Raw genomic sequence first — 24,824 nt, 5'->3', positions numbered from 1 at the left:
ATTTGTTATTTATTTTAAGTCTGTCTTTGCCTTGTCCTCTTCCATCTTTTTATCGAGTAAACTCAAGCTTGTGTGTCTGTATTGCCCTACAGCCAGAGGTGTCAAGTAACGAAGTACAAATACTTCGTTACCTTACTTAAGTAGAAATTTTAGGTATCTATACTTTACTGAAGTAATTACTTTACAGCATACTTTTTACTTCTACTCCTTACATTTTCACGCAATTATATGTACTTTCTACTCCTTACATTTTTAAAAATAGCCTTGTTACTCCTATTTCAGTTCAGGTTGTTTTCATTCCGGCTCGTCATCGTTCAAAAACACACAAAAAAAAAACCTATCCAGACAAATCACGCCATCCAGATAGAGTGAATTTGATTGTGGTTGGATGAGAAGTATAAACATATACCATTCCGACACCCTATTGGTTTGTATGCGATCCATCGCACCTGCACAGACCCGGTGCTAATACATTATTAACGACCGTTATCTACCGGACCAAGTAGCAACGCGGATTTCGGTGCCTCATCAGGTGCTACTTAAATGCCTGCGCTTCTCTCTGATGCTCCGAAAACGGACAATAGAGGGAACTGAAACATCGCCGCACGGGACGCTAGTCAACACTACACTCGACAGCAGCAAACGTTAGCCTACCGTTTGTATTTCACTGGAGAGGATTGTAACACCAGACTGTAGATGATGAGATGTGTCACCTTTTTCAGCCCTTCTGAGTTTGCAGGTATGATTTTAATATAACATTGTTATAGTCATTATGGCCTTTAGAAAAATGTTTTTTTGTGGAGGTGGGGTAGTGCACTATAAGCCCCTGTGGGGCGGGCTAAGCTTTTGTCCTTAATGGCATTTTTTGAAATTACATTACTTTTACTTTTATACTTTAAGTAGTTTTGAAAACAGTACTTTTACACTTTTACTTGAGTAAAAAGCTTGAGTTGATACTTCAACTTCTACAGAAGTCTTTTCAAAACCTAGTATCTATACTTCTACTTGAGTAATGAATGTGAATACTTTTGACACCTCTGCCTACAGCAGAGATGTTATTGGCACCAGCCCAAGGATTGGTACGTGATGTCACGTCATAGGAAGTGGTGCTGTCAGCTGCACATTCTTATGTCAGTGTATGGCGGTGCTGTCACTTACTGATCCTGAGCAGTTTTATTTCAGACCACAGGCGCAGCAGAAAGCTCCGCTGTGCTTGAGCTTTAGAATTGGGAAACATGGGAAAATGTAGCGTGTGTCTTGACCAATGAAAGAGCTAAGCTACTAAAAAGCTATTGGATTCAGAAAGCAGCGGCGCTACCACCATGCTACGGAGAAATGTAGTTAAACTAATGCTGTTAATTGTAGCGCTGCTACTGTCCAACACTGAAAACATGCTAAATCAGACAACTGAGTTGTTTGTGCTTGGGCACAATCAAGTGTACAATTTGGATGAGTTGGTCACATATAGGGCTGCAACTAACGATTATTTTAATAATCGATTAATCTGTCAATGATTTTTTCGATTAATTGATGAATCGGATAAAAGAACAAAAAACAAAAAAGCATTAATTTACATCAACTCAATACATACTTACATACATACTTGTTGTTGAAGTTAATAGTTGTGTAAAGGTAAGTAACCCAAAGAGCAGATACAGACAACAAACACACACATACACACACACACACACACACACACACACACACACACACTTGAAGCTTATTCATTAAATTACCATCATCAGAGATGAGAAGTAACGAAGTACAAATACTTCGTTACTGTACTCAAGTAGATTTTTCAGATATTTTTACTTTACTATATTTTTTTGTGGCGACGTTTTACTTTTACTCCTTACATTTTAACATGAATATCGGTACTTTCTACTCCTTACATTTTACAAAATTGGCTCATTACTTTAGTTTTGTACAAGAGGTCGTCATGTCGGAGAATAGCACAGACACGCACCTCACTGCGAGCGGGCACACGCGCCACACGGAGCAAAAAGAAAAGGAGACAAGCTGTCCGGAGGATAATTAGTTGAGATCGTGTGTGTGCGTCCTTAAGAACTGTAAGTCGTATAACTTATATTGTCAGTTCAAATTTAAAGTAAGTTAGCTAGTATTTTTGTTGTTTGTGTTCTTCACCTGTTACCTAGGTTGCACATTGCTTGATCTTAATAAAGCATCAAAAGAGAGAAGTTGTCTCCGTCTGTGTTTTAACAGACACACCTGGGGCAAAGTTGGAAACCAGAATCAGCTTTAAATACAGTCCAAATTTAGTCCTTACTAACAAGTTTCAAATAATTTCACTGGAGTTACCATTCTTTTCGCGTCATCAATACCACATTCAATCTAATTGGATGGGAATATACTGTACGTTGCACTTGACACACCACTACAAGACGACTCGACAAATTCGGCGGCATTCTGCATTCATTCGCGGCAAATCATTGCGGCTTGATGGTCGTAACGTTAGCACATAGTAGTATGGATGGCGACATGATTGAAAATGAAGAAATCGGCAGACAAGCAGCAAGAAATCCATGGCCTTATTTGAGAGAGATGTTTGAGATAGTAGGCATCAAGAATGACTCCTGGCCAATGTGCTGCGCAACTCTTAAAGTATGGGGAACTTCTTAATTAATGTCTGTTTAGTAATTCATATTTTATCCTTTATTTTCTTTCCAGAAGCCATATTTGAGCACACACACATACATGTAGATTCCTTTAAATGTTAAGGGGAAGATTATAAAAAGAGAAACTGGAACTGTGAATTCTCACAGAATCACAACTGAATTCATAAATAGCTACTCAGTCAGAATCTTATTAACCTGGAGTCCCAGTCTCTGTCACAATAATCATATATGTGATGTTTTAGGCATATTGGATGAGACACAAGTGTTGGCAGACATCCATTTAAAATGTAGGCAATGGAATATAAAGAGCCTTTTTTCCATGTCCTGAAGTTTCTCAGCTTGCACTCTAGTAACATTTGTGTGGTCCAGGTATCTTTGCATAAAGAAATGGTTGTCATTCGCAAAGCTACTTTTACTTTTATACTTTAAGTAAATGTCCAAGCCTGTACTTTGTTACTTTTACTTGAGTAAATAAGTTAAATCAGTACTTCTACTTTTACCCGAGTATTTTTTAACACAAGTATCTGTACTTCTACTTGAGTACGGGAAGTGAGTACTTTTGCCATCTCTGATCATCATTGTAGTAAGTGCAAGTTAAGTTCATTTGTACACCACATTTAAACACAGCTTAAGATGACCAAGTGCTATAAAAGAACTTTAAAATGAAATAAAAAAGTACAACACACACAAATATATTTGTCAACAATAACTGATATGGGACAAAGCACAGAATATATACATGACAATAGATTGAAAAATTAATGGGCCAAAAAAGGAGAGTGAATAAAAATGTGTCTTTAGTCCTGCTTTACTACGGTTTTTAATGAGCTAATGCTAGCTTGTCATGCTTGTCAAACTGGATAACGAGTGAATTCACACCAGCACCAGAAGAGGGACGTTACGTTCCTCACTTCAAAACGGAACAAAAGTTGGATTGTGTAGTGACTTTACCCTGCTGTTGAACTCCCTTCCTCCTCATCAAGGACTCCAACATGTTTACGTTTTAGGTGCTGAATCATCACCGTGGTGTGCCTGTGCCATGCCGTGTCGCTTTTGCTTATCTTGCAATTAACACGTTTTCGATTTATTTAGTGTGAAATGCTCCCACACCTTGGATGACTTAGGTCCTACTGATTTCTCTGCCTCCACCATGTGTTTCAGAACAACTTAACGGGTCTCTCCGGTCTCTCTCCATATTTCCTCTACCCCCGCTCTGCTCTTTTTTCTTTTCTTTCGCTCCGCACGGCACTCAACTCAATTGCTTTTATCTCCGCGACTGAGTGGCGTGTCGTGCAACACAACGAATCGATAATGAAATTTGTTGCCAACTTTTTTTAATAATCGTATTTTATCGATTTTATCCATTCGTTGTTGCAGCCCTAGTCACATACTTATATTTTCCTTGGAAACAACAAATGGAAATACATTTAAAAAAAAATAGGAAATAAAAAAAAAAGCAGATCTGCTGACAGGGTTCATAAAAGGAGAACATATTTAACATTTTCTACTGTATATTACGGGGGACAGATTGGTATTTTCCCCTAAAGAGTGCATGGTTACGCCCTAGACAGCGACAGTCAACTATAGTGACTAGTAAGGAGTTGCCTCCAATTAGCAAGGCCATGCTGCAGGCCTCTGTTTGCTCCCCATTAAAATGTTGGAAACAACAAATGGAACAAAAACCTGCCTGTTGTCAGCATATCTTTCCACTGAAGGCTTTCACATATTTAATTAAAAAATCTGCATACATCATTATGTCAGTGAATCCCTGATTCCCTCACAGTACTATAAACAAGGTGCAGAGAACATGCATGAAGCTTGAGCCAAATCCTCAAAATTCCTTCTTTTTTTCTTCCATTTTTCCTCAAGCAAAGCCAGCGCCACCCTGCCAGGAAGACATACCATTAAAGCTGAGATCCACAGGGCCCTAGTCATTAACTACTCTTTGACCTCAACAGAGACAGTTCTGTACCTTATCTCAGTATGTGAGTATGTGTCCTGTTGCAACAGTCACCAACAATACAGTAAACGGGACAGCCAGCACCATCCAAAAAGCCATCTGTACAATGTACCGCAATCCAATATTACAGCTCTGTAACCTGGTTAATGACTTGAATAGATCTAACACTGTTTTACCTGACACCTGACGCCTTTTCATCTGATGTCTGAGACCTGACTCTGATGGCTGAGGATGTCCTAATATGAACACCGTAGTACATAGATTTATAACCTGTCTTACACTGATTTACAATCCGTGCCCTCAGATTTTGTATCTTTCTGCACAGCAGCGAATGTGTGAGTGGACCATTCTGCTAACCTAGTTCCCAGGGATTTACAGTATAACTTGTAACAACACATGGGTTAAGTTCCTAAGGGGTGTGACTGTAGGTAGTTGTAATTGGTTTTTGTTCAATTTATTAAAATGTTTTCAGTTTTGACCAAGTTAGCAGCAGCAGTCACATTTCAGGGTTGTACTAAGGTGAAGTTAGCTATAACAAACTATTGATATCTGGAAATGAATCAAGGAGACTTCAAGGATGACCAATTCAGATGTCTTTAGATAAGATGCAGCTTTATTTAGATATCTAACAGACACTTGAGTGGGAGAAACAGTCTGATGCACAACAAAGTGTCCTACTGAACATCAAGTTACCAACCCCCTTTATACTGTTTGGCCTCACATCTGGAAACCCATCTGTCAATCACATAATCATAACAACTTAGGGTCCCAGACTTAGGTGGTCTCTGATGTGTTTGTTATGCCTCCTCAGAGGTCAGAGGTGAATGATTACATATCTTGTTTTTCAGCTCTCCTTCGCACGAAACATAGTAACCACTAGAGGTCGACCGATTTATCGGCCGGCTGATTAATCGGCCGATTTTTGGCATTTTTTAACATAATCGGCATCGGCCAATATCCCAGTTTATCAAGCCAATTAATAGACAGGCGCATCTGCGGGCAGCCTAGTGTTAAAAACATGAATAGGCGACATTTTTTACAGCGTACCCAGACCAGCTGCCTCCAGCCCCTCCCCTTGTGAAGTCTTGCCGTGTGTCTTGCGCAGCCACTTCAGGCTCAGACACTACCGTTAGTAGTAGCATATTGCTGGTGTTCTTACCTTGGGATTAACTGTACTAATAAAACCGTACAAAACACCGCGGCCACACCACTGTGGAAACTCCCCGAATGTCATTTATCAGAGTCTGGTTGTTACCCCTGTCCGTGGCAGTCTCATCCACTCCTATAACGGAGCTAACTGGAGCTAACCGCTAACGGAGCTAATCGTTGCTAACAGAGCCTTCAGTTCTCCGTGCCTGTATCCATTAACTGCGTCTATGGACTTGAGCATGAATAAAACCCTTAATTTTATTAAATTGGCTGGATGAGTTTTAAATTACAACTAAGAGTTGTTTGAATGACAGAAATGTGCTCAGATAAGATCCTAATGAGGTCAACAGGACATGTAACAGTAGGGTCCCCAAAACACAGATAAAACACTTCAACTAATGAACAATGATCTAACAAACAAGGTGAACAAGAACTGACTTTAGATAGCCCTAGTCTTATGTGATTCAACAGGAGTTAGGAGGAAATAGTGTTGAGATTAATAAGATGTCACTTTCTGTGAAGCTTGCAGATTTGTATTCTGAGAAGTTTAATAAATGCTGCTAAGTGCACTAAACTTTATTTTTTTCATTTAAAAGTTTATTTGACAAAGTTTATTTTCTTCTTACCTGTTTCGTTTATTTAATATATTTTTCATACACTATTTAAACAATATACAGTATGTTTTTACATTATACATTTTTAATTGAAGTATACAAGTGTAGATTGGTGAAGTGTTCAATAAATGTTTTTGTTGAGTGTGTATATTAGTGTTACATTTTATCTTTCAAATAGAGGTTTAAAAACAAGAACATATCGGCCAAAATCAATCGGCAGCATTAATCGGCCATCGGCTGACCCTGATTTCTAAAGATCGGCATCGGCATCGGCCAGAGAAAACCCATATCGGTCGACCTCTAGTAACCACACCTGAAAAATGTTAGGTCTCATGGCATACTATGATAGTGTCATACCCAGATGTTTTACCTTCAATCCTCACCACTCAGCCCCCTCACATCATCAATTGTCACGTGAGGTCCACACACCATAAGGCAAGGCAAGGCAGCTTTATTTGTATAGCACATTTCAGCAACAGGGCAATTCAAAGTGCTTTACATGAAAACAGATTAAAAAATTTAAAACATAAAATACGAGAATAAAAGTTACAGTGCAGTATAAGAAATGAAATATTGAAGAGCAATTAAAACAGTTAAATATATAAAAGCAGATAAAATAGGAATTTCTTTTTATATGCTTATATAGATTGTCATACAGTGTCAACAATGCAACTTCAGTATAAGAAATGAACAGTTATTTAAAGAAAGGCAACATCAAAAAGATAGGTCTTCAGCCTTGATTTAAAAGAACTGAGAGTTGCGGCAGACCTGCAGTTTTCTGGGAGTTTGTTCCAGATATGTGGAGCATAAAAACTGAACGCTGCTTCCCCCTGTTTAGTTCTGACTCTGGGGACAACAAGCAGACCTGTCCCAGACGACCTGAGAGGTCTGGGTGGTTCATACTGTAGTAGCAGATCAGAAATGTATTTTGGCCCATAATAACCATACGTAAGATGTTATAGAAGATATTTTGAAAGCATGCAGACTTAATATTCATACTATCAACTATATAAACTACAGAAGCTATAACAAACTATATAAACTACCACCAGCGAATTATGGAATGTTTCAAGGATATTACCACCCAGAACACATTCAGTGTGATGTCAGGAAACTGCAATACATTTCATCCCGTTGGTAGCTGATTGGGTGCCATAGTGGGGGACCGTGAAATGAGAAGGGTCCCTAAACTTTTAAAGGGGTGATAGAATGCCAAACCGATTTTACCTTGTCATAGTTGAATAACGACTGTTTGGTGGGTAAATAGGACATACATAGAACCTCAAAATCCCATTGACACCTCTTTCCTCTGCAAATCTCACAATTTGAAACTGCCTCTGAAAACGGGCAAATCTCAACGAGCCGCCGAGTTGACGTCAACTCGGTGACTCCTCCTCATTTGGCTCTAGTCTCTATCTTTGTCATGCCCCAACATTTACATAGGCTACACCACTGATCTGAGATCAGATAGTCTTCTGAATAGGTTGCGCAGATCTCAGAAATTGTATACATTGTTCGTCTGCTATTTCATCACTAAATTCAAGGTCAAATATGGGCCGTTTTACGAAAATTGATGGCTAATTGCAAATTTTGTCCGACTGTGTGTCGGAGGAGGCCGATGCTGCCTGGGTTGCCCAGCCTGTCCTCCTTCTCAGACCACGGCCCGCTGTGAGCTAGATGGAGCTCCGTCACGGCTGGCAGCCCGCAACGCTCCATACCCGCGCAAAGTCACCATTTCTGGGTTACTGGACTACCAAACGCCGCTGCTCTGACAGAGCTCCAGGGCCTGCAACTCGCTTCTCACCCTCCCCCCTTCCTGCTAAATGGCCGGTGTGTGTGAGTGAGAGCACGGTCAGCGAGCTTGTTACACCCGCAATCTCTTACCACAGGTTCCTGTTAATCTTATAATGGATATGTGTGTTGAGTTATTTAAACAAACGATCGGGGAAATAAATGCCTCTTGTCCGCGAGTCTCATTGATAGAGCCTGTGGTGAGCTGGATGGAGCTCTTTCAATGAGAGCTAGCTAGCCTCCTAGACCTCTGAAATTCACAAATGCATTAAATTGAAATCGGACAAAAGTGTTAGCTAAGCTTTGCAAGACCTTAGGGTAGCTGTGATATATGCTGTGACGAAATTCAAAGTGTAAATATACTATAGTTATGCCAAAAGTGTAGCAGCGTTCTTTTCCCATAGGATTGAAGGGACACTAGCAGCTAACGAAACCCCTCAAATTAGCAAAAATGCATTAAATTGAAATCGGACACAATTGTTAGCTTTGTAAGACCTTGGGGTAGGTGTAATATAAATGGCGTGACGAAATTCAAACTGTAAATATACTATAGTTATGCCGGCAGCCGGCCAGCTCCGCGGAGCCCCGGTAATCCAGTAACCCAGAAACGGTGATTTTGGCCTGGGTATGGAGCGCAGCAGGCTGCCGCTGTCTCTTCAGAGCTCCTGAAGTCCGACACGTCTTAGCAAATTTGCAATTAGCCATCAATTTTCGTAAAATGGCCCATCTTTGAGCTTTATATAGATGATTTCTCGCATAAAAAAGTCTCAGAAGTGAATTTAGTAACGAAATAGACAGTGGTGGATCTAGAAATTCAAGAGGTCTTGGCAGGGTGGCATGGGTTATATGTATGTGTATGTATATGTGAATGGCTTTAACAAAACAAACACAAAAATACTTTTAAACTATGGTAGTCATTGTTTAATCATGCCCTTACACACTACAAGCGTTGTTGATTCACAACAGGAATAAGCCCAGTGTTCAAACAAAACAAAACTGTGCATTTTATTAGTAGTATAAAAGTATAAAAAGCTAAATGAAAATATTAAATAAAAAGTACAATAATTGTGTCCAAGATGCAGTGGACTACAAGTATAAAACAACAGACAATACTCAAGTACTTATTATAATTAAAAACGTATAATTACAGTCCACAAATAACCCATGATCACCCATCTTTTTTAGGGAAGTTTAAGGCGACGGTTGTTGTGCATTGCAGCAAACCATTTCACAAACGTATCTAAATCTAGTGCTTTTGCACGCTGTTTCTCAACACTGCTGCATCACCTTTGCATTTTGATATATCTTAAAAAAGAAAGAGGAGCAAATATACAATGCAATTTTACAGTACATGGACATAACCAATGCATATAAGTGACATTACATATTATCCTACTGTATGGCAATGTATATGGAAGAATAAAAACATACCATGTGGTCCAGGGGGAATTGCATTGTCTACCCTCTTCCTCTGTCATCTTCCTCCTCCTGTTCACTCCCTGCCTTTGTCCCTCTCTCTGAATCTGGAGCCTCCTCTTCATCCCTCACTGATTATTCTTTTTCCTCGTCTCCTTCACTTATTTCCTCGTCTCCTTCACTTATTTCCTCTTCTCTGTAACTTATTTCCTCGTCTCCTTCTGTGGTCTTCTCCTGCTCTAACCCTCCTGGTCTCTCCAGTTTACTGCCTTCTCCTTCTTCATTTCCCTCATTCTCTTCCTCCTGTGTACTTCTTTGAATTTTCTTAGCAAAAAAGCTGGCAATATCCCCACCTTAAGCCTTCCTTTTCATGTTTAGGCTCCAGCTAATTTCTTCAGCTACTCTGGCCTGCAAAAGTCGATACTGAAAAGCTCTGGTTATTCTTGTATTACATTACACTGTAGGGCCCTGTAGCTATTAAGTAGCTTATAACACATAAAATCAGGAAATATTTATCACATGCACACAACAGTTGTGTTTAGACTACTGAATCGTCTTTAGCATACATTACATTCATTACAAATGTAACTTTAAGGTAAACGTGTGTTTAAACTTCAACTGGGGAAACTGACTTCACCTTCAGAGGCTCGAGGGCAGCTCAGTTGCTCCAGCCGGGTTGCAGGGCCACCACACCGCAGCAAACTCACTGTGTGTGAGCCAGACTGAGCGAATGCCGCACTGCACGTTTGATGCAGGGACGTAGCTACCCAGTAAGCACACATACGTCGCCACGACGTATGCAAAAGATCGCTTCATCTGCAATTGATCGCGGGTCATTCTGAAGCATTGTTTATTGAGCGTCTGGACATCTTATTTTGATGGAAATCTATACATCGCAGCAATGTATTAACTATGTATGTTAGATGTATTACAAGTTCCTCAGTTGTTCGCGGGTCATTTTGGAGCATCGTTTAATGAATGTCTGTGCGTCTTATTATTGTAACCGAGCATTTCTTATATTGTCTAGACTCACTGTTTGGCTCTAAAATAAAGACACGGGCTTCCAGAACCAAGACGGCACTGCACGTCTCACTTTATTTTTCCCCAACACAGTCAACGGTCAGAAAATACAACGCTTTTTCCACTTCCCTTTTTCCAGTCAAAATAAAAAGCTCTATGTTTACTATAACGTCCTCTTAAGCATCAACTGAGAGGTTACACAATAAAATCCCTTACAATATGATGGAAATCTATACATCGCAGCAACATATTAACTGTGTATGTTAGATGTATTACAAGTTCTTCAGTTGTTCGGGTCATTTTGGAGCATCGTTTAATGAGCATCTGAGCGTCTTATTATGATGGAAATCTATACATCGCAGCAACGTATTAACTATGTATGTTAGATGTATTACAAGTTCCTCAGTTGTTAGCGGGTTATTTGGAAGCATCGTTTATTGAGCGTCTGGATGTCTTTACTGTACACTCACTGTTGATGTGATGGACAGTGAATCTGAATTCTGCCCAGCAACATATTCACGCCACAGTCGATAAAGGAAGGAAAAAAAGTTGCCAGTTGGTGTTCATCTGACAAATAACGATATGTTAGTAAGTTACACCATGTCATGGTTTAAAGTAACTTTAGAGCCGTTAGATCAGGCTAACATCGCACTAGCCGCCCTTTTTTACATTCATTTAAAATTAAAATATCCGTGCTCTAGCTAGTTATGTACTAATCTGACTGAATCTGAATGTAAAGTTAACGTTAGCTATGTCAGTTGCAGTACAGGCCAGTAACGTTAGCTAACGTTAGGCTGCTGGATAGCTAATTGAATGTTACCCGATATCCTTTAATGTTAATTTTAGCTAGACAGTAACTGAGTGCCGCACCTCAGTCATACTTTGCTCATATCGGTTAATTTGATTTTTTTGGGCTTAAATGGAACTGAACCTCAACTGGGAACATTTACAGCTGAAGACTTGTTATATAATCAAAATGTAAAGGTAAATTCTGCATGTAGCGTTAGCTAGCTAGCTAGCTAATCTGCCAACTAACGTTAAATCATATTTAAAAAAAGGTAAAGAGGTTCAGGGGCCGTCTAATGGCAGGCTAACGTTCATACTTATTACATTGTGATTATAATGTTTTATTTTTACCCTGCTTATTACCAAAATGACACTATGTAAAATAAGTTTTAGAACAGTTTAGTTAGTAAGACTGGTTCGTTTCTGTACACTCGGCATTAAATCTGGTTAACAACTGATTTTGAAAACGGGGTTCGGAGTGCCAACGGTCATAAAACATCAGTTATAGATGGTGCCCGTTTTCGTTGGCTATTGTTAGCCTTCAAAACACCCCAATGAGCATCATCACCTGTTACCATAATTTTGTTACTGATCTATCACTAAATTGATTACTTAAATAAAAACAATTTACCTGGCAAGCTAGCGTTAGGGTAATGTAGTTACTGTCCAGTTACTTAACTTTGTTTTACTTTTTGTTGAAGCTAAATTGACCATAAGCCTAGCTAACGTTAGCTACATAAAACTGACATTAGCGGTTTATAATCGGCTTTAACAGGGACTAAACACGTTCGATGGACATATTGAATCACATTTGACTTTGAGATCAATACAATTATCAATATCACAATAATTTGATTAGTACTTTTTCGTTTCATGTTTATAGCAAGGGTAACTTTGGTAAACTGTTAGTTGTTGTTTGTTTGCTAGTTTGTTTCACTAGTTATCCCTCATTAAAAAGGTGGTTCTGGAATATCACCATCTTCTACAAAATGTCAGGAATACACCGTGTTCATTGCAAAACAGTAGTTTTACTAAAAATACTGCATCTTCACAAAAGAGCAGTATTTTTTGATAGTAGCTTTCACATAGTGTGTCTGTTTTTATGTTGGTATGATGTATAGTGGAAGATCAGGGGTCTCATTTATAAAACTGTGCATAGGACCACTAAAAGTGTACGTACACCCAAAAGCCAAAAATGGCGTACGCCAAAAACAATTCAGATTTATAAAACCGTGCGTACGTACATCTGTAAGCAATGTTCCCTTTATAAATCACAGATTACCTACAAGTGTGCGTACGTGAATCAGCCTCTTATCCCGCCCTGTACACGCCCATTTTTAACCATAAATAGTCAATGCAAAGCACCTTGGGAATGCTGATAAGTATGTTAATGACACTGGCAGTCACCGAATCATGCCGAATCATGACGACTGGCGGAGAAAAAGCAACTGTGTTGTCGCACAGTGTAGGGAAACCTAATCTATAGACTACCTTTATTATTAATATCTTCCAAAACAGCAGGCATTACGGCACTCGGGGACAGCTTCGATATCTGACCTATATGATAAGATTTAACAGAACTATACTGTATATTATATCCAAACAAGCCTTAGTGATAAAGGTGAAGATTATACATAATATTTATTTAAAAAAAACACTTAGCACTTAACACTTAGCACTTAGCACATTTCCCTCTGGAAACAGCCGGTTTCCCCCAGAGTGGCGAGTACCTGTATTTGGACCGGGATGGCACGGTTCCGGCGCGTTGCCCTCTCTACTGGACCCATTTCAGTACATAGATCCAAGAGCTCAGCTTTATGGAATTTAAATTGACATATTAGCCAGTCATCGTCATGGTCCCTGAAGCCTTTTGCTCTACTGATTCTTCCATTGGGGGTTAGTCCTCCTGCAGGGCCAGCAGTGCCATCATGCAGCATTACGCACGGGTCACGGTCACAGCAGTATTTATATGTTTACAACAATTAGAGTGATTGTAGACACCTTGCTAAAATCACAGCATCAACTAGTGGTATCCCCACCCCAAGATACAATTTGAAGACGAAAGTCTAATAGGCAAACACACTTTTCTTCATGCAGGTTTTGTCACGAACAGTATTAAAGTGCGGACCGATAACGAGGACATTAAGTGTAACGATTGCGCGAGAGCTTAACGGCTGTATTTCCAGACTTTGACATTTGATAATATGTGCACAGTATTAAAGACAGATATTTAGTTATTTACACTGTTCTGCCGTTATCTAATGCTAGGGTATTTAAATGCTATCCTGTATTCCATGCAGTCGGGCTATCTCCTCCTCCTGCGCTCCGTAGCGGACAATGTGACGGTGAGACAGCGGCGATTAAATATTAACGAGTTTTGATTTAAGATTTGATTTGTATGTTACAAGGTGTTTGTGGAACAATTATCACTCAGTACAAGTGCAAATAACACTGCTGGATTTAATCTTCATGGTAACGTGGATGATATGGAGTGAAGAAATGTGCGTGAGGCATTAATACTTGAAAATATTAAGAGTAATCTTTATTCCCACGTGTACTTTCTGCAGTCTGACTTAAGTTCACCACCTTACCCTCTGCGTTGCCAATTCCTATTTTGTCTCCAAAATGTGCGTATGCATGGGTCAGAGTTTGCGTGGAGGACCGCACATTCTCCCGTCAAGTTTGTTTTTTATAAATCACAACCTTTGCGTGGGAAGTGGCGTACGCACATTTTCAGCCCCGTTTTGTGCGTACGCCACGTTTATAAATGAGACCTCTGAAAACGTGGGCAGGAGGAGAGAGAAGGCAATGCAGAGATGAAGGACATCATACCACAATAATAGTTGTGTGTATAAGCCTGATCAACAAGTGAAAATAGTCAGGTATGTTATTGTCATATTAGTTTGTTGCATGATGCAAATTACACACCTGTAATCAGAATCTATCTAGTATTTGGGGCAGGCACAGTGCCACTCATGATTCTTATTTGTTGCTCTATTTTTCAACCCCCTGTCTGTTCAAGGGTTCCTAGACTTTCTCTATCTATTCAAAAAGTCAAAGTCAAAAGTCAAAGTCAAAGTCTCTTTATTAGTCTCCCTAAGGAGAAATTCGCCTTGGACAGAGAGAACTTGCCTTGCAAGAGTAACAACATAGACACACACACAGGGTTAAAAAAGAAGTTAGAGAAACAAATGAACATGACACATCTAGGCTACTCAAATAGCTGTGCAAATTACAAGTTACCATATTATAAAAACTGCTAGTAAATATCCTTACAATCCATTACAATTACAATTATTACATTTTACTTGAATTATTAATTACCTATTAATCACTTTCAGATAACAGGAAAGAGTTTGAAAACTATGATTTGACGACCACTGCTGAATTGGCCTGCTCAGAGGAAGAGGCACTAATGATTCCAGAAAACAGGAAGCCAAAGAAGAAGACCTATACAGACTTTGAAATGGGTAGGTAAAAAACTATTATTAAATCAAATCTATCTATCAACAGTAAATATTTTAACCCTTTGGAATTTGTACTTAGGTTACATTTTGTATTCAAATGTAACCCTAACGTGCAGTGAAGGAGAGATACCACACGTCCTTCCTGCTGCTGTCAGACTTTGTAATCAACACCGCTCCAAGTAGATCACATGCACCATATGTGACAATTTACTCATGTGTAACATCAATGTACACATGCAACATCAATGTACACCTTATTATGCAATATCAATAACTACTCTGTGCAATACTGTGACTACCGTGTTATTAAATTTTCTGTCTGTATACTTAACTGCTTTATACTTGCATTTTTACTGATGCTTTTGTCATTGCAAAAATGTTTTTCTTTTTGTTGCAGTATCACTGAAAATGTCCTCCACTGTGGGATTAATTAAGTATCTTATCTTATTTTAAATTTTAATATGTTTGTATTTTTCAGATCTCTCAATTGCCATGATGACCAAGATATTCAATGGGGAAATGTGGAAAGCTGCCATATTCCCAGTCATTACTTTGCCAAATCATCTGTGGTAAGTTTACAAAAATCGTAATTGAAAATGGGAATATGAAGTAAAGAGAGGGTAGCATGAAATGGCACCTTTGGTATCAAAAGTAAATACTTTTTAAATAATTGTGATTACTATGAAACCTTGATGTTAGCCCTTTTAGAGAGAAAGTTATGGTATATTTTATGGGACGATGTATAACATGCTATTTAAAGCTTTCATTTACAAAGTGATCTACATACATATTGTCAGAATGGCGCTTTAACAGCGGTTGAGGCTAGATGGGATACAGCTACGGTGACAACAGTTAGGTGTAGGCACCAAAACGACTAGTTAAGTTTAGGAAACAGATCGTGGTTTGAATTAAAACTCTAGAGGAACGAAACACGTGTTTTCCTGGGTGAAAGTATAACAAATATATTATTATATTAGTCTAGATTTTGCGGGAACTTTTGGCCGTAGCTGTATTCCTTCTACCGTAAACAGCCCACCTGTTGTGGATCTTGAACTTCATCCAAAATGAAACTGCACAGACTGCAGACCCCCTACTGACCAAATGGCCTTACTGTTCAATTATATTGAAATGCTGAATTGGAGCTTCTGAGGAAAATTTAGCAGAGAATTTAACTACGTTAACGACATTTGGCTTGCTATATTCTACTTAATGAAACCGTTCTTCTATTCACATCTGCACAAAAAAAAATATATAACTCAACCACTTCTTCACAACAAAGGGAGAAGAAACAAAAAATAAAATAAAAAAACTTCCATGCATTAAAGGATACTTCTTCGAATAACGCACAAAACCCAAATCTTTTGTTCTTGTCACAGCAGCAGCAGCACCGAGGAATCCTACTTTCCTGAGTCAGCAAGGACTTCCCTGAGTGGCAACAGACTGGAGCAGAGGCTGGAGCAGGGACAGCCTTTTTTTTTTGCTACTGAAATAACTGACATTATGATAGACAGTGGACAATATGGTGTGACAATTAGTTTTTGTTCTCCAACATGTACACACTGCTGTTGTGAAGCAGGGATAAACAGCTCACAAGTGCGTAGTCAAAAGACAGAAATACTGTATATTTCAGCGACTCCTACAGATTAAGAAAAATAATGAATTTTCTTAATAAATAAATGTTATTCTTGGCTCAATTGTTCAGTGTCTTTGGGTTCAAATAACATTACCATGATCCCATAGGCATAAAAAAATTGAGAAAGTGGCGTTTTTTAAAACTGAAACAGGGTGTGTTGGACATCTTGTTGTGTGCGCACGTCTCTTCTGATTGGGTATTACCTGGAACACAGCCAACGTGCGTGCCCCAGCTCTTTGCCTGAGGGAAGCCCACAGTCTCAGACTTTAAGAAACACTAGTTTAAGCTTTTAATAGTGTTTTTGTACATTAGCCCTTAGTATAGACCACAGTAGGATGATTATCCCAAAATCTAGCTACATACAAGAATAGCTTTTAATGTGTTACAGTGTGCTATTTTCTATAATAATCTGAACTTGTGTAAATTGTCTTTGAGTACCCTGAAAAGCGCTTTATAAATAAAATGTATTATTATAAGTAATTGTGTATGATTTATCTATCTTACTTTAGCATTTCAATTTAGTAAAGATATTTAAAGTAATTTCATGTGACCTATACTGACCAGTTTTGTTAAGTGGGTTAATGCAGGATAAATTGATCGGCACATCTTCCTGACATCTGTACTACGTATAACAGATGTCAGGAAGATGTGCCTGAGACTGCATCTGTAAGATGTATAGCAGATGTTGGGACGATGTATATGAGCCCGCATCTGTACGATGTATGACATACGTTAGAACGATGTATATGAGCCTGCAAGAGAGATGTAGAGGTCCGTTTCTGTCACTTAAGAATTTGGGTTTGATTGATGACTGACAGGTCAAGAGGTCACGACCTGTCAAAATTTTGATTGATGTTCGACAGGTGTTTCTGACGCAATCCTTCCAGAACCTTCCAGAAAGAGCGCGTGTCTCAGACCGAAGAGGAGTCCGGAAACTGCATATTAATGCATCGAGACAGGAAATGCGGTTTTCAAATGAGCCAATGAGAAATGATGATGATAGGTGATAGGAAATACGTAGATGATGGTTTTGAATGAGTTAAATATCTTTATCAGTATTTGTTATACTATTAGTTTATGTTTAAGATTGTTAATCCAATTGTCACTGCATTCAATGTCTTTTAATAATATAGGAATGAACCGCAAACAAAAAATATTAAAGCTATTAAACTATTTAAGCTGACATCCCACAAAAATATTGTCCAACGGCAACATTGGCATACTTGGTCCAACAAAGCGTGTTATCATTATATGAAATGGAACAGCTTAATAACTAATAACTTGGGTCAAATTAGGCTTTACATTTTGTAGAAAATGTTGACGGGTCTGTGCATGCATCGCTCTGGTTCGTATTTTCGGTTCCCAGTGTCCTCTGCTGCTCCAAGTACATTACAATATTACAATATTGCAAAGGAGAAATTATTATGGATGTTAAACCCTATATTTTCAGAACTTGTTTCTGCAGCTCTTTCTGTATGAACTGAGTGCTCACCAAAAGCAGCTGTCTCCCACGAGCCGGAGGAAGACGTGTTATTTCTGTGGCAACTGTTTATGTGTCTACTGGGTCCGTGTACTTGGTGGCCAACGGATTTTCGTTTTGAAAGGACAAAAACGAAAAACGGCCAGTTTCCCAATTACCATTAGTAAATAGGAAAACAAAAAACGGAAAACAACCCATTATTCGTTTTTTGTTTTGATATTGAAAAACGGAAAACGAAAAACAATCTCGTTATCCGATTGTCTTTGATGTATTTGTAGATGGAACTCGGAAATTAAAATACGTGTGTATAAGTCGTATTCCTTAATTTTGCATTGGTATTTTTTTCGTGACCCGGAAGTTACTCCCGCCACGCCAAGACCCGCCCTTCAATAGCATTTATTGGCCAGTACTGCCTGTAAGATCCGTTCTGTGGATGCGCATAATTACGTAGTAGAAAACTAACAATGTCCCTGTGCGATTTGTAACTGTCGGTACACGATCCGTTCTGCCTGCACGATAGACTGTATATAAGTAACATGTGTCAACACTTTACGACCAAACATTACAACTTTTTTATTAAATCTTTTTTTATTAAATCTTTATTATACAATAGTCATAGCTACAAACATTCGAAACTTGTCACTGATCCAAAACCGTGTAGCGACATCGTTGTTGTGTTGTTTACGTTAATGTTTTTACCTAATACTTCGTCTTGACTAATAACCATAGACTGTCTATTATTAATGCGATGAAGTGTAAACGTACATAAGTGTCCTTTTGAAGATGGGATGACAGCTCTCCCAGCCACCACTGCTGTATACCACTATAGTAGCTACATGCTAACGGCAGTAAACACTATAGTAGCTACATGCTAACGGTCATCTTAGCTGGCAATGTTGTTAAATTCTCCCCAATTCCGGGTCACATTCCTGCTGAAACATGTCCGATTGTGTAGTGTTTGGTCTGCGATTTTTGACGTTAGAAAGTGCTGCTTCGTTCCACTACAATCTAACGTTAGCATACTCATAGCTAACTATTGTAGCTGCATGCTAACGCGACATAGTGGAGCATATATAGCTAGCTATGTACGTATATAGCAGGACTTTGTACCGTAAAAAATCACCAATAAAGGCTTCTAAACCAAATACTAAACAAATACAAATACAGTAAAGTGACCGGAATTAGGGGTGAAATGTCCAGCATTGAGCTACATAATAGTTTGCTAGGAGTATGCTGGTCTCTCACAGAGATCTCATTTGTAGTCCTGTTTTTACCTGATACTTTCATAAAAGTACAAACACATGAAGTGAGAGGTATACACATGCTTAAACTTTATTTAAAACATGGTTAACCTGAAGCAGGACGGAGTCATGACTTATAACACCAAAGCAAGGCTTCTAGCTCAGGCTAGCTAGCGTTAGCAAATTACCTTCAAAGTTGTAAAGAAATGACGAAACGTAAAATTTGAAGCCTTTATTTAATTTGCTACATGGTGTTGTACTGGATGGCCAGACGACGCTCCGTATATCATTAACAGATACTTTAGGCAACTCCAGCAAACACCTTGTAAACTTCATCTTTGCCATCATAACGGTCTACTGTCACTGTCTAATGTTTTCTTCCGGTAACCGGGAATGTCCAAACATCCTTATGCCAATGCGTGCATAGAGCTGTGAAGTATGCCGGTGCTCGCGCAAGCGTAGAACTGATCAGGCAGTGCACAGAACGGATTTTACAGGCGGTACGGATCGGGTACTGACAAAGGAATAAGATTTATACACACATTTTAATTTCCGAGTTCCATCTACAAATACATCAAAGAAAATCGGATAACGAGATTGTTTTTCGTTTTCCGTTTTTTAATATCAAAACAAGAAACGAATAATGGGTTGTTTTCCGTTTTTTGTTTTCCTATTTACTAATGGTAATTGGGAAACTGGCCGTTTTTCGTTTTTGTTTTTTTCCTTTCAAAACGAAAATCCGTTGGCCACCAAGTACACGGACCCTACTGGGTCTAAGGTCAGGGGTCAACCTCTGCTCTGACACACACGCACATACACACACACACACATACACAAACACAAACACACACACACACACACACACACACACACACACACACACACACACACACACACACCCTCGCCCCTCCCTTCCTCTCTCTCTCTGTTCACCCCTCCCTCTCTCTCTCTCTCTCACACACACACACACACACACACACACTGTCCTCTGTCCTCCTGCGTCCTCCGCTGCTCCGTACTCATCTGGCTGTGCCTGCTTCGTTCTGGCCCGGGGATCTGTGTTCACTCCCCTTTTCCCTCCACACCTATTTTTCCCATGCCTGAACACTCTACCGGAAATTGCGTTTTCAGTTCAAATGAGCTAACCAGTGAGAAGTCAAAAAAAAAAACATTTCACATCAACATTCCCTGTACCATAAATGTGGTATTTTTCATCAGATCACACAAAATCACACATGGCATTTGAACACATAACATACTTAACATACATAAGACTACTTTCTTTGCATTTTGAGTGATTTATTCAACTTAGTCACACTTTTTTTTGTTTACGGTCAAAATGTAGGAAAGAGTATAATATTCATCCATACACACACTCCTACAACTTTCTTGTGCTTGTGTACCATTATACACATGAAACACACACACACACACACACACACAAACAGACACAGTTCATGTTGTCATGTAGCCGCTTATGCATGTGAACCACTAATGTTCGCCCGCACATGCATATGAATTTTAACTTGTGAATACAAAACTTATTTTGTATCATTTTAATTTAACTAGCAAAACAGATATGTAGTGATTGACATTGACAATTCACAATGACAAACATTGACATTGACTTAAAAGATTGGTTGTGTTTAATGTGGTGAAAGATGTCAATTTAAAAAAGATAACGTAGCAGCAAATAGTTAAGCTTGTATTAAATATACAAACGTTAAAAAATATGTGCTTGTGACATTTTTGTATTAATACAGCTGTTAAAATTATATTTTATTCTCCTTGATGTACACAATGCTTATAATAGCTGTAAAAAATGTAAGATAAGATTCAACTTTGCACACTGAACCCAACTTGTTTCTTTGTAAAACGCCAGCGTTAAAAGTAAGTACTACTACCTTGAAGTTATATGACTTCACCAGATGCATTTATGCTTTAACGACATTGCGTCGTAATTTCCCAATTCAGAATTAACACGTTGCCAAAATGTAAGTCTCACAGACAAGATATGGTATGTTCAACATGAATTTAAATTCATGAATACAAAACTGATTTTGTATCATTTTAATGTAACTATCATAACCACATTCGCCTAAAAGATTGTTTGTGTTTAATGTGGTGAAAGATGCCAATTTAAAAAAGATAACATAGCAGCAAGTAGTTTAGCTAATTATACTAAATATACAAACATTTTTAAACCTTATGTGATCAGTGTTAAAAAAGAAAAGAAAAAAAAAAGTAAGACGAGATTCAACTTTGCACCCCGACCCAAATTTGTTTCTTTGTAAAACGCCAACGTTAAAAGTAAGTAGTACTACCTTGCATTTTACTCTGGTCTCATGTTATCTGCATTTCAACCTGAGCTCAATTATACAACGCAATATGCAACTGACAACTATGTATGTATGCATTTGAATGACCGACAAATGATATATCTCTTAAGAGCAGAAACTAAGAATTTAAGACCACAGTTTTTTATCCTGTAAAAGTATCACTGAAAAGACCCTGAAGGGTGTTGGAACGGCAACTATGATTACATCAAAACTCTGACTCAAACAAGGTTCTTGTTATTTACTAGAAAAGAGAGGATTTAAGAAAACTATAAGAGATAGTTAAAAAAGAAAAAGATATAGGAAGCTTGGCCCTCTAAGCAAAGTGTTATTTTATTTATGAATTCGTATATCCAAATGTGATATTGTTCGACTTAGTATTTCTAATATTGTTATACAATGCTCTGTCTTTTTTTATATCTACAACATCTATCAATGTTGGAAGATCTCTCTTGGAGTAGACTAGTCTCTCCCTTTGACAGAGCAAGGGCCTCTAGCATGCAGTAGTCATCTAAGGTCAAAGGTCGACCTCTGCTCTGCAGCGCTTACACACACACACACTCACACACACACACACACACACACAGTTTTATTTTCTGTTTTTCTGTTTCCTTGACCCATTTTTTAGTCTTAAGTACTTCATACAAGAAACAAATTAACAGTTAATCATGCAACATCAGTTAGTTGCAAGGATGTATAATACAAATTACTGCAATGATTATCTCTCCCTTATATTGAGTAGTCAGGTCAGTCTTTACCTAAACACCTTTATGCTTTGTACAACTTGACATTAATGTAACTTTAAATAAAAGCCCCATACTACTACTTTATGTGAAATGTTCAAATAGTTAGGAGACAAACTGCTGATTCTAGTTTTAGTGCTATATAATTCAGACCTGGGTAGCTTAAGTTGACTGACATTCGATAAAATTACCAACCAGTTGTTGATGGAATGCACAATGCAACAGGCAACTTTCCCTTCTGTCACATGCTGCCAGAGTGATATAGAGCCAGCGGACGGGTTGTCTAGCTTTAACTTTCACTGTTTATTTTACACAAGTGTAGACGGTGGTTTGCATTCTTAACAGGCCCAGATTCATAAGCATCAGTTCTGCTGTATTAAACGAGCAGCTGTCATGCGAGCCAGAGGATGACGCCTATAGGTAACAGTTGCCGCAAATAAGGTCAAAGGTCAACCTCTACTCTACATACATACATGTATGGTGTTTTATTTTCTGTTTTTCTGTTTCCTAGTCTTAGTCTTAAGTAGTTAACAGTTAATTATGCAACATTAGTCAGTTGCAAGGATGTATAATACAAATTACTGCAATGATTATCTCTCTCCTATACTGAGTAGTCAGGTCAGTCTTTACCTAAACACCTTTATGCTATGTACAACTTGACATTAATGTGTAACAACTACGTTTTAACCAGCTTTATCTTATTATCTTTTAGAAATAATATCATATCATATATGCTGCATGAAAACGCGAGCCATAGCAAGGGGCCTCTAGGCTAACCTCTGCTCTGATGAACATACACACACACACACACACACACACACACACACACACACACACACACACACACACAGACACCAGTGGTATGTCAACAGCTATACATTTATGTCCACACACGTTCTCGCTTAGTAGTTATCTTTAGATTGGATATGTCATTAGATTAAATGTCCGTAGGAAAATAATTTACAAACACAACCAGAACCACTCAAGCTAAAAAGCATTGAGGGTTAAAAGCCACATGTCCCACTGTAGCCTTTCATCTCACTATATACACAGTTTGGTTTTATTTGTTAGCCCTGTGTTAACCTTGTTAAGCTGTAAATGTAGCAATTCTTCTCTCACTTTCATAAGGAAAATTGTAGGGTATATCTATCCAATTACAAATGCAAAGCACCGCTTATTAAACAAGAACAAGAAAATATATGAATGGATTTAAACACCAGTGCAGCCAAACACTATGAACAATCTTCATTTAGACAACACACACTGGCACTCAGAACATACTGAAAGTAAAAACACTAGCATCAAACACCAATACAGAAACTAGAAACTTTTAATATTTACAGTTGGGATAATTTGACTGATTTCACACAAATCAATATTTCACCTTAATTCATTTTATTTTATAACATACTAGTTTTTTAGGTAAACAAGAAGGAATGAAAATCATCTGTTTGCGTCAATAGATAGATTTTTTAGTTTTTTTTTTTAGTAATGTATGTACATACTGGAAAAACGAGAATTGATTATTTTGGAGGTGGTGCTTCCGGTTCCGGTGATATGGCAACAGCTTGATTGAGCTTGCTTATGCCTACCCCCAAAAGTAATTTTGTACTTTGTTTATCCTACATCTAAAGAGTAAAATATGCCAGGCAGCAAAAACTAGTTATGAACGAGTTATGAACCTTCGCTCCGGAACGCATAAGGAGACTAATAAGTATTAGCCAAAGAAGAAAACGGCAAACAAACAAATTGCCGGGGACGCAAGCAGCATGGCTGACTTAAGTGAAATATACAAATTGTTTGCTGAGTTAAAAAATTGGCTACCTCAAGGGTTCTAAAGAAATGTCCCTTGAGACACCTCAACAGAATATTAAACGCGATAAAAAAGGGTTTCTGTTGAAAAACGCGTCATTCCGGAAAAAATTTAGAGTCATTTATGACAAGAGGAGGTTATGTCCTGACGGTACAACGCTACCTTTTGGTTACTAACGACGCATGATGGAAGAGATTGATTTTGATCCGAGGTTAAAGGGTCCATTTTCGTGTCTGATAGTTGGCCCCAGTGGATGTGGCAAGACGTATTTTCTGAAATCTGTACTGGAAAAATGTGAACGTGTGATGGATATTGTACCTCAAAACATTGTATGGATTTATACAAGTTATCAACCCATGTATGATGAAATGAAGAAAATGAAGAAAAAAATTAAGTTTGTCCAAGGCCTGCCTGATTCTTTTGAAGATACAAGTATGTTTCCTCCTGAGCAATCACATCTGGTCATACTAGACGATGTCATATTTCAGGCATCTGATCATCCTGAGGTGGTGAAAATCTTCACACAATACAGACATCATCGAAATATGAGTGTCGTGCTTCTAACCCAAAATGTGTTTCATAAAGGCAGATACAGTCGTACCATAAGTTTAAACAGCAATTATCTGGTGCTATTTAAAAATCCCAGAGATCAGCTTCAGATTAGGGTACTAGCTCATCAGATTTTTCCCTCACAGAAACAGTTTTTCCTGGAAGGTTTTGAAGATGCTACGAGAGAGCA

General features: G+C 38.4%; 1 protein-coding gene and 1 long non-coding RNA gene across 2 annotated transcripts in view; both read left to right on the top strand.

The window, feature by feature from the left end:
* Positions 1-24,824, top strand: part of LOC116052891 (kin of IRRE-like protein 3) — a 368,756-nt gene that overhangs the window by 112,890 nt on the left and 231,042 nt on the right. The window lies entirely within an intron of this gene.
* Positions 14,158-16,664, top strand: LOC118492979. Its single transcript, XR_004894904.1, has 4 exons — positions 14,158-14,254; positions 14,714-14,842; positions 15,318-15,408; positions 16,219-16,664. It is a non-coding gene; the product is annotated as an uncharacterized LOC118492979 (long non-coding RNA).

Source organism: Sander lucioperca, chromosome 13 (assembly GCF_008315115.2).
Source record: "Sander lucioperca isolate FBNREF2018 chromosome 13, SLUC_FBN_1.2, whole genome shotgun sequence".
NCBI lineage: Eukaryota > Metazoa > Chordata > Actinopteri > Perciformes > Percidae > Sander > Sander lucioperca.
The sequence above is the reverse complement of the archived record's forward strand: the minus strand, read 5'-3'. Positions and strand labels throughout refer to the sequence as shown.